Genomic DNA, 10,479 nt, shown 5'->3' on the forward strand with positions numbered 1-10,479 from the left:
TTTGGCAGATTGCTTTTTTCAAGGAATTGGTTCATTTCATCCAGGTTATTAAATATGTGGGCATAGAGTTATTCATGTTATTCTTTTATTATTCTATTAATGTCAGTGAGATCTGTAGTGATGTCCCTTCTTTCATTTCTTTTTTTTTTATCTTAATTCTATGTGGTTTATTTTTTTATTTTTATTTTATTAGTTGGAGGCCAATCACTTCACAACATTTCAGTGGGTTTTGTCATACATTGACACGAATCAGCCATAGAGTTACACGTATTCCCCATCCCGATACCCCCTCTCATTTCTTATGTTACTAATTTGTGTCCTCTCTTTTTGTCTTTGTTGACCTGGCTTAGAGGTTTATTGATTTTATTGGTTTTTTTCAAAGAAGCAGTTTTCTGATTTTCTTTATTGACTTCCTGTTTTCAATTTCATTGATTTCTGCTCTTATTTTTATTATTTCTTTTCTTTATTAATTTTGGGTTTAATTTTCTCTTCTTTTTCTAGTTTTCTAAAGTGGAAACTTAGGTGACTGATTTTAGATCTTTTTTCTTTCTTAATAGATGCATTCAATGCTGTAACTTTCCTTTGAAATAGTACTTTTGCTGCATCCCACAAATTTTGATAAGTTTGGTTTTCATTTTCATTTAGTTAAGAATATTGTTTAATTTCTCTTGAGATTATTTAGGAGTGTATTGTTTAATCAAAAAGTTCTTAGGGATTTTCTGTTATTGGTTTCTAGTTTATTTAATTCCACTGTGGTCTGAGAGCAAATATTGTATGATTTCTTTCAAAATTTGTTGAGGTGTTTTCTAGCCCAGAATGTGGTTTATCTTGGTGAATGTTTCATGTGAACTTGAATAGAACGTATATTCTGCTGGTTGTTGGATAAAGTAGTCTATAGATACCCAGTATACCCGTTCGATTGATGGTATTGTTGAGTTCAAATATGTGCTTACAAATTTTCTGCTAGATGCCTTCATTTCTGGCAAAGTGGAGCCAAATATTAAAGAGATATTGCAAAAATATAGAAGGTTTTTCTTGGAAATATAGTTATTTTTATTAAAATATGTTATTTATATTAACATGTAATGGAATTAAAATTGTGATTTAAAGGGATTAAATACATATTTTATATTTCTCAGTTTTATTTTCTAACATGACAGACATGCTAGATATAATTTATATAAACAAAAGCTCAGTGAGGTCCTTAATAATTTTAAAAAGCATACAGTGGTCCTAAGATTAAAAGTTTGAGAACTGCTATTCTAAATCTTCCCCACTTAAGTGTGTTCCATGGATTGCACTACCTAACTCACTTGGGAGGTTCTTAAAAATGCCAACTCAAAGAAAAAAAAAAAAAGGAAGAAAAGAAATGCAAGCTTTCAGGCCCCACACAAGACTGAATAAATAAGAATGTACATTTCCATGATCCTTTGATGATTTAGACGCCCATCAAAGTTTGAGAAACGCTGGTCTAGGGGTGTTAAAAAAAATCTTCCTGACACTTGAGTTTTATAGAATGATTAGGAGCAGCTGGGGAGGACTGATGACCAAGGACTCAAGCAGAGAGGAGAACACGGATGAAATAATGGTAGAGAGAATGTTATGGCACGCTGGGAAACTGCAAACAGAACATATCTAGACTTTTGATAACATTCTTTTTCAGTTTTTAAAAATTGTGCTAAAATACATGCAACATAAAATTTACCACCTTAGCCATTTTTTTGTGTGTGTAGTTCAATGGTTTTAAACACCACAATCCATTCCCATACCTTTTTTTATCCTGTAAAACTGAAACCCTATACCTACTAAAGAATAATTCTCCAGTTATTACCATGAACAAGGGTTCCAATTTCTCCACATCCTTGCTAATGTTAGTCGTTGTCTGTTTTTCTGATAGAAGGCATCCTAATGAGTGTGAGGTCATAATTCATTATAGTTTTTATTTACATTTTCCTAACAGTCAGTGATGCTGAGCATCTTTTCATGTGCTTCTTGGCTATTTGTATATCTTCTTAGTAGAAATATCTATTTACATACTTTGTCTATTTTTGAATCAGGTTGCTTTTTTATTGTTGAGCTTTAAAAGTTCTCTATATACTTTGTATATTAATGCCTTAAAGATAAATAATTTGCCAATATAGTCTCCTATTCTGTTTTCCTTTTTACTCTGTTATAGTGTCTTTTGATGCATACAATTTTAAAATTTTCATGCAGTATGATTTGTCTAATTTTTCTTTTGTTACTTATGTCCTTAGTGTCATAGACAGAAAATCATTTCCAAGTTCAATGTCATGAAGCTTTTGTCCTATTTTCTCCTAAGAGTTTATTGTTTTAGGTCTTAAATTTAGGCCCTTGATCCATGAGGAATTTTTTTTTATATGATGTTAGCTGAAGGTCTAAATCCATTATTTTGCATATGTATGTCCATTTTCCCCAGAATCATTTGTTGAACAGCTTGTTCTTTCCCCATTGAATGGTCTAGAGACTTTTGTCAAAATTCCCTTGACCATATATGTTATAGTTTATTTCTGGGCTCTATATTCTATTCCATTGATCTTTATGTCTGTATTTATGCCAGTACCACACTATTTTCATTACTGTAACTTTGTAGTAAGTTTTGAAATCAAAAAGTGTGAGTCTTCCAGTTTTGTTCTTTTTCAAAATTGTTTTGACTTCATGGGGTCCCTTGAGATGCCATGTGAATTTCAGTATGCTTTTTCATATTTTTGCAAAAAAAAATGTAGTTGGTATTTTGGTAGGGAGCACATTGAATCTGTAAATTGTTTTGGGCAATATTGTCATTTTTTAACAATATTAAATTTTCCATTCTATAAATATGAGGTGTTTCCATTTATTTATGTCTCATTTAATTTCTTTCAGCAATGTTTTGTAGTTTTCATTGTACTTAACATCCTAAGTTAATTCCTAAGTATTTTATTCTTTTTGATGCTATTGTAATAGGATTGTTTTTATAATTTCCTTTTCAAATTGCTCATTCTTAGTGTATAGAAATGCAACTGACTTTTGTGTTGCCTTTGTATCCTGACTTTTTTGCTGAATTAGTTAATTAGTTCTAACAGACTTTTTTGTGGAATCTTTAGGATTTTCTACATATAAGATTATACCATCTGCAAATAGAGATATTTTTATTTCATCCTTTCCAATATGGATGTTTCAATTTCTTTTTCTTCCCTACTTGCTCTGGCTACAACTTCCAGTACTATGTTGAATAGAAGTGCTGAAAGTGGGTATCCAGACTTACCTTGTTCCTGATCTTAGGAGAAAAGTTTTCAGTCTCTTCCATGGCTGTGGCCTCCATCATGCCCTCAGTGGCCCCACATTCCTCCCATGGCCAGGGCCATCATGGCTATGGTACTCATGAGGGGCTGGCCCTCAATGGTTGTGGCCTCAATAATTAGGAACATCACGAGGGGGGTGGCCATGGGGTCTGTCCCCCATGTCCAAAGCCTTCATGGGGCCAGTGTCTACCACCAGCATCCATTCCTCCACCAGGGCCTCTGTGGGGGCAATGTCCACTGCCTTCACCCCCATGCCATGGCCAGGGCCTTTGTGGAGATGATGCCCACCATCTCCAACCACACCCCCACCAGGGTCCCCTCCTCCATTTGGGAGTCCTCCTTCAGAGCGACCTTTTCTGGCCCCTCAGAATGGAGAAAGAGAAGGTTCATTTCCTCCTAGGCCACCATGGCCTCTATGGTAGGGTCCAGGGCCTGATGCTGATCCCCCCACACCAGGTCACCCTGCGTGGTGTCACATGGGCCATCCCAGAAGGGATCACCACCCCCGACCTGGAAGAGGGTGGGGGACACAGTGGACGTGGACCCTCTGGGCTACCAGGACACCCAGGTCCTCCATGGGGGCCCGGCATAGGTTTCCCAGGTTCAGGGAGGAAGTGCGGCATGCTTGGCCCCTCAGGGCCTTCCAGTAAGAAACCACTGGCTATTGGACCAGGCCTGAACCCAGGTGGCACCAGTATCTGCTTGATCTTGTCTGAATAGTCTGGTTGCTTTGGCCTTCCTGTGAGGGCCAACTGTTTGGTCTACCCATGATGGAGGAGAGGCTCTCCGGCACATTGATGTCTCCTGCTCTAGGGTCCTGGGGACTCTTCCCGGCACCTGTGCTTCCAATAAAATTGGCCATAATAGGAGGCAACTTCAAACTGCCTTCCCCATCAGGTGAACTACAGGCTCCTTAGGCTCCAGGGTCTCATCCATGGAACGGAACAATCCACATCTAGGGTGATGAGTTTGAGGGGAGGGGAATAGGCTCCTAAGGCTCAGGATCAGGCTCATGAGGACTTCCCTTGTCTGGGAAGAGCTCCTGAAAGATCCCCTTCTCCTCCTCAGCCTGGATGTACCCGCTGTTGCTTCCAGGTATAACGAGAGGCAAAAGCAGCACCAGCGGCCTGGTGCACATCCAGGGCACCTTCTCCTCCACAGTGTTGTGGCTCAGATGCCAGCCTATCTCAAACATGTGTTTGCTCTGATGGTATCTCTCACTTAGCTGACTTGCCAAAGTCCTTAATCTTATTCACATTTACTCATTCAGTTTCATCCAGTTCAAAACAGACATACTGTCTCAGTTTGCCCTCCTCTGGCCTCATCACAGCTTTCCTCTTCCTGCCTTTCCAAGTCAGCTGACTAGGCTATCTGGTACTCTCAACTGGCTTTGCATCCAGAGTTCCTGGCTCCAAAGAGGTGGTATCCATGAGCTCTGGGACTTCAGCAGGGGAAACTGGGGGCTCTGGACATTCTGTGTCCATAACCTCAGAAGGAGGTGCTGACTGGCTCTGGGGAAAAAGTTTCGGCTGTGCTTGGTTCTGGGCTTCTTTTCCCTTCAAATGGGCTTGACTTGGCAGCGGTGGGTGACAGCACCTTCTTCTTCTTGATTTGGGTGCCTGGAACAGAAGATGAATTGAGCACATCCAGAAAGCCCAGGCTTTCCATTGGCTGTGGCAGGATGATCTTCGCTTAGATCTCTTTGGTGGCACTGGGTGTTGTGTTGACACTTGAGGGAGACGGGTTTAAGGTTGTGCTTGTCAGAAACCACCACTGCACTGGTATTCTTCTTCACAGTCATCAAAGACAGGGTCTCCAGCTCTAGTCCAGTGGAACTTGGCGTGAGACAGGGCACTGGGGTTATAAGAGACTTAAACTTCTCCCTCTTCTTCCCTGGGACCTCCTGAGGCTTTACTTCTATCACCAGTTGCTCAGGAGGGGTGGTTTAACTCTTTCCCTCTTCTTTCTGTTTCTTTTATCTTTCTCAGCAGGCTGGGTAGGGTACTGCTCTGGGAGCAGATGACGGTCATCTAGTCGCTGATAAGGACTGAGGCCAATTTCCAGAGCTCTTCATTCTCACTTGACTTGCTCAGTTGCTTCATCTGTTTGGCTGTGTTTTTCTGCTTGAGATGGTCTGCAGTGAGTGGAGATGCTGCAGGGTCAGTAGGATTTGCTGCAAGAGGGGAATGTGGTTGTTTTTTAATTTGTCAGCAAATTGTTAAACTTGTAACTACCAGCATCAATAAACTTGACCAATGTTTCTGGTGAATGAGTCTGTAGCAGAATATTCAAATAAGTGCGGTGACTCACCATCTTTCATGCCTCGTTTACCAGACTGAACATCTTTGAAATCTCATCCATACTCTTGAGTTCCCTATCTCAGTTGAGGAAGCTATCCAGCTTCCTTTTAAAGGACTCTCTTTGAGGCCTATGGGACCCAAAGCCATGATCAAGGTTTTATCAGGCTCAGGTGGGGAGGAGCTTAAACTTTTGGAGGAAAAAAATAAATAAAACAACCAATCAGAACCCAAAGTTCAATTATTTTGGGGGGGGGGCCTCATTGGATCAAAAAGTCTCTTAAAAAAAATAAAGGCCAACTCAGCATGCATCCTCCCCTCCCCAACTCCATTTAGAGAGGGGGCTCATAGAAAAAAAGTTCTGAGTGGATTAAAAAAAGTAAGTGCTGAATGAGTGAATTTGGGTGGGTTTTAGAAGGAAGGGTGGTTAATTATTTTTGAAGTTACGTGGTAATGGTCCCTTAGCCACAGATTTCAAGTACCAGGCAGTGTGGGCTGGTAGGGTGGATGAGATAGGCGGGAAGGGGCAGAAGACATAAGTGGTTGGGCCGGTGGCTTCTATTTTCCCTTCCCCCTTTCTCTCAGGATCTTTTCAAGGGTTCAGATGTTGCTGTGGCTTGTTTTTTTTTTCCTCATGGCCGACTTGAGAAAATTTCAAACCCCTAAATAAATCCTAGAGTCGAGCCTTCTATTTCTCTCTTCAATTCCATCAGAGAAAAAGAGAGGGAGAATAGGAGTGCCAGCCCTTTAAATCCCCTGGAATTTTGTGGTATGGGTAGAGGGGCTTGTAACAGAGTGGGAGGTACAGCGACTATTGCCTGCCTCTTTATCTGCACCTCTGTGATCAGAAGCAATTCTTCCACTGGAAGTTGCCAGCAAGTCTTCAATAGATTCCAGAGTTGCAGATAGTTACATGAGGCAGATTCTGCTAGTGCAGTTGTTGCCAGGTAGGAAGATAGAATCCTGGTGCTTTCTACTTTGCTATCTTCCTAGAATTCTCTCTTGCTAACATTTTTCCCTCTGACGTGTGAATTGTGGTGATTATAATCTTTAGGAAAAACCAGGAGCTAAAACTGCTAGTAGTCCTCTTTCAGAGTTTTATGCTAAAGGAAACTTTTAATAAAAAATAAATATGTATTTCACTGAGGCAATCTCAGAAACAATGATCTAAATGTTTGAATTTGGTGTCAGTATTAAGTAATTGTGTATCTACTCCAAGAGGCATTTTCTAAAACGGTCACTCCCTACAACATTGTTCTCTGTTCCTTTGCCTTGTTTCAATTTGCTTTATAGCACCTGACATTTTACTATATATGCAGTTGGTTGTATGTCTCTTTAACTAGAATTAAATCCACAGGATAAGGTCTTTGGCATATTCGTTACTGAATCCTTGTCATCTAAAATAGAGTCTGGCAAGTTATAAGAACTATGTATAATTTGTTGGATATATACATGAATGACACATGAAATTTGGGGAGACCAATACTATTCAGTAAAAAGCACAGAAAATAAAATGAAATGTATTCTTTCATTAAAAGAATGAAAAAATGACATGCATGAGGACAGAGCTTGGAATTTAGGAACTTGGAGACAATGTCACCGAGGTTATATGGAGAAATGAAAACAGTCATTATGATAGGAGACAGGGTTGTCGGCAACGTTTTCTCTCCCTCTTTCTTTTTATTTCTGGTATTAGTGTTTCAAAACGATTTAGGCACTGAAGAAAAAATAAACTTAAAAAACCCCATCATTTTCCTGAGCCAGATGAAAGTATGGATAGAGTATTATGCTTGCCAAACTTATTTCTGACAAATGGGGCTCTATATTCCATATAGGAAGGAACAGTCTCTGGAGCTTTCAGAGAGAAAAATAAAGACAGAAGGAGGAAGATTTGCTTAGTGTTTGAACAGTAAATCACAGAATGTTATAATTAAAGGATGTGGGGAGAAGGGGACAGAAACTAACTTCCCTGGTCTGTGGCCAGAGGCTGTGTTCTGAATTTAACAATAGAACACCAATAACCAGGAGGGGCCAGAACATAGAGTCACACATTTTGTTCCTGTCACAAAGGTGCCTGAGGCAGGAAGCAAATGGCAGCTGAAACTCAGACCCTGCTCTACTCTCCAAGCCACTGAAACCTAGTGTAGGGCTGTATCTACCCAGAGGATGTACTTTTTTCTAATTTTCACATAGGCATTGCAGGGGATGGGTACTGGAATAGGTCTTTGACTTAGCATGTTGGAGTCTGATGCCAAGTAAAATAACCTCTTCGTTGAACCATATCAATGTCTACTCCAGTAAGGATTAAGGTTGGACTTAATATGTAGTCTTCAGATAATCATATGAAGAGGCATGAATAACATTTATGACACACAATCCATTACCCAGACTTGCACTCTTGCTGGAAGACAGAAGTTTAAATGCTACTGGATGTAAATATAGAACATTAAATAGTCTTATCTTCCTCTAATCCTATTGCTGTGATTTAATGAAGAAATGGGGTGGCAGGGTTGCAAATAGAAACAAAGAAAAGCTTTGGAGTCACAACTCTTAGAATCAACAGGAAAAACATTAGGTTGAAATGAAGTCTCCGATCCCTTCTCCCTGTACCTTTCTGACTACCTCAGGAAAAAACACTAAAATAATTTCAGGTTTCTACTACTCACATTATCCACCTCAATCATGTGAACCCCTCATCGTGTCCCAAACATTCCATGTTCTCTCACCCCACCTCTTCTCAGCCCATGCCTAGAAAGTCTTTCACTGTCTTGTCTTCTTAGGAAATTCTCTTTAGCTTTTAAAACTCAGTTCTAATAAAAAGGGAATGCATTTGAGTAATGCATTTGAGTCAGTTCTAATGAGGTGGGTGAACCTGGAACCTATTATACAGAGTGAAGTAAGTCAGAAAGAGAAAGACAAACACAGTATATTAATGCATATATATGGAATTTAGAAAGATGATACCAACGATCCTACGTGGAGGACCGGAAAGGAGACATAGATGTAAAGAACAACTTTTGGACTCAGTAGAAGTCATGGGTGGGATGATCTGAGAGAATACCATTGAAACATATTCATTACCATATGTAGAACAGATGACTAGTGCAAGTTTAGTGCATAAAGCAGGGCACCCAAAGCCAGTGCTCTGGGATAACCCAGAGGGATAGGGTGGAAAGGGAGGTGGGAAGGGGGTTCAGGATGAGGGGGACACATGCATACCTGTGACTGACTCATGTTGATGTATGGCAACAACCATCGCTATATTGTAAAGTAATTATTCTCCAATTAAAATAAATTAATTAAAAAATAAAATGCTTGGGCAAAGTAATGAAAAAGGAAATTCAGTTTAGGCACTCAGTCATGTCTGACTCTTTGTGATCCCATGAACTACAGCAAGCCAGGCTTCACTGTCCATCACCAACTCCCGTAGCTTGCTCAAACTCATGTCCCTCAAGTTGGTGATGCCATCCAACTATCTCATGCTCTGTCATCCCCTTCTCCTGCCTCCAATCTTTCCCAACATCAGGGTCTTTTAAAACGAGTCAGTTCTTCGCAATAGGTGACCAAATTATTGGAGCTTTAGCTTCATCATCAGTCCTTCCAATGAATATTCAGGACTGATTTCCTTTAGGATGGATAGGTTGGACTCCCTGCAGTCCAAGGGACTCTCAAGAGTCTTCTCCAACACCACAATTCAAAAGCATCAATTCTTCAGCACTCAGCCTTCTTTATAGTCCAACTCTCACATGCATACATGACTACTGGAAAAACCATAGCTTTGACTAGATGGACCTTTGTCGGTAAAGTAATGTCTTTGCTTTTTAATATGCTGTCTAGTTTGGTCATAGTTTTTCTTCCAAGGAGCAAGCATCTTTTAATTTCAAGGCTGCAATCACCATCTGCAGTGATTTTGGAGACCCCAAAAATAAAGTCTGTCACTGTTTCCACTGTTTTCCCATCTATTTGCCATGAAGTGATGAGACCAGATGCCATGATCTTCGTTTTCTGAATGTTGAGTTTTAAGCCAACTTTTTCACTCTCTTTCACTTTCATCAAGAGGCTCTTTAGTTCTTCTTCGCTTTCTGCCAAAAACGTGGTGTCATCTGCATTTCTGAGGTTATTGATATTTCTCCCAGAAATCCTGATTCCAGCTTGTGCTTCATCCAGTCTGGCATTTCACATGATGTACTCTTCATGGAAGTTAAATAAGCAGAATGACAATACACAGCCTTGACATACTCCTTTCCTGATTTGGAGCCAGTCTGTTGTTCCATGTCCAGTTCTAACTGTTACTTCTTGACCTGCATACAGATTTCTTAGGAGGCAGGTAACGTGGTCTGGTATTCCCATCTCTTTCAGAATTTTCCACAGTTTGTTGCAATCCACACAGTCAAAGGTTTTAGCATAATCAGTGAAGCGGAAGTAGATGTTTTTCTGGAACTCTCTTGCTTTTCAATGATCCAACGGATGTTGGCAATTTGATCTCTGGTTCCTCTGCCCTTTTTTTTTTTTTTCATTTATTTTTATTAGTTGGAGGCTAATTACTTTACAATATTGAAGTGGGTTTTGTCATAAAAATATGGAACGCTTCATGAATTTGCCTGTCATTCTTGCGCAGGGGCCATGCTAATCTTCTCTGTATCGTTCCATTTTTAGTATATGTGCTGCCGAAGCGAGCACTCCTCTGCCTTTTCTAAAACCAGTTTGAACATCTGGAAGTTCACAGTTCATGTATTGTTGAAACCTGGCTTGGAGAATTGTGACCACTACTTTACAAGTGTGTGAGATGAGTGCAATTTTGCAGTAGTTTGAGCATTCTTTGGCATTGCCTTTCTTTGGGATTGGAATAAAAACTGACCTTTTCCAGTCCTGTGGCCACTGCT

The 10,479-nt window shown here is 40.0% G+C and overlaps 1 non-coding gene and 1 pseudogene across 1 annotated transcript; both read right to left on the reverse strand.

The window, feature by feature from the left end:
• Positions 1-3,290: 3,290 nt before the first annotated feature.
• On the reverse strand, positions 3,291-8,852 carry LOC136149680 (serine/threonine-protein phosphatase 1 regulatory subunit 10 pseudogene; annotated as a pseudogene).
• Positions 8,853-10,169: 1,317 nt separating this feature from the next.
• LOC136156671 (U6 spliceosomal RNA) lies at positions 10,170-10,276 on the reverse strand. The gene has a single exon (XR_010661160.1). It is a non-coding gene; the product is annotated as a U6 spliceosomal RNA (small nuclear RNA).
• Between the last annotated feature and the right edge of the window lie 203 nt (positions 10,277-10,479).

This window comes from Muntiacus reevesi, chromosome 1 (genome assembly GCF_963930625.1).
Source record: "Muntiacus reevesi chromosome 1, mMunRee1.1, whole genome shotgun sequence".
Lineage (NCBI taxonomy): Eukaryota > Metazoa > Chordata > Mammalia > Artiodactyla > Cervidae > Muntiacus > Muntiacus reevesi.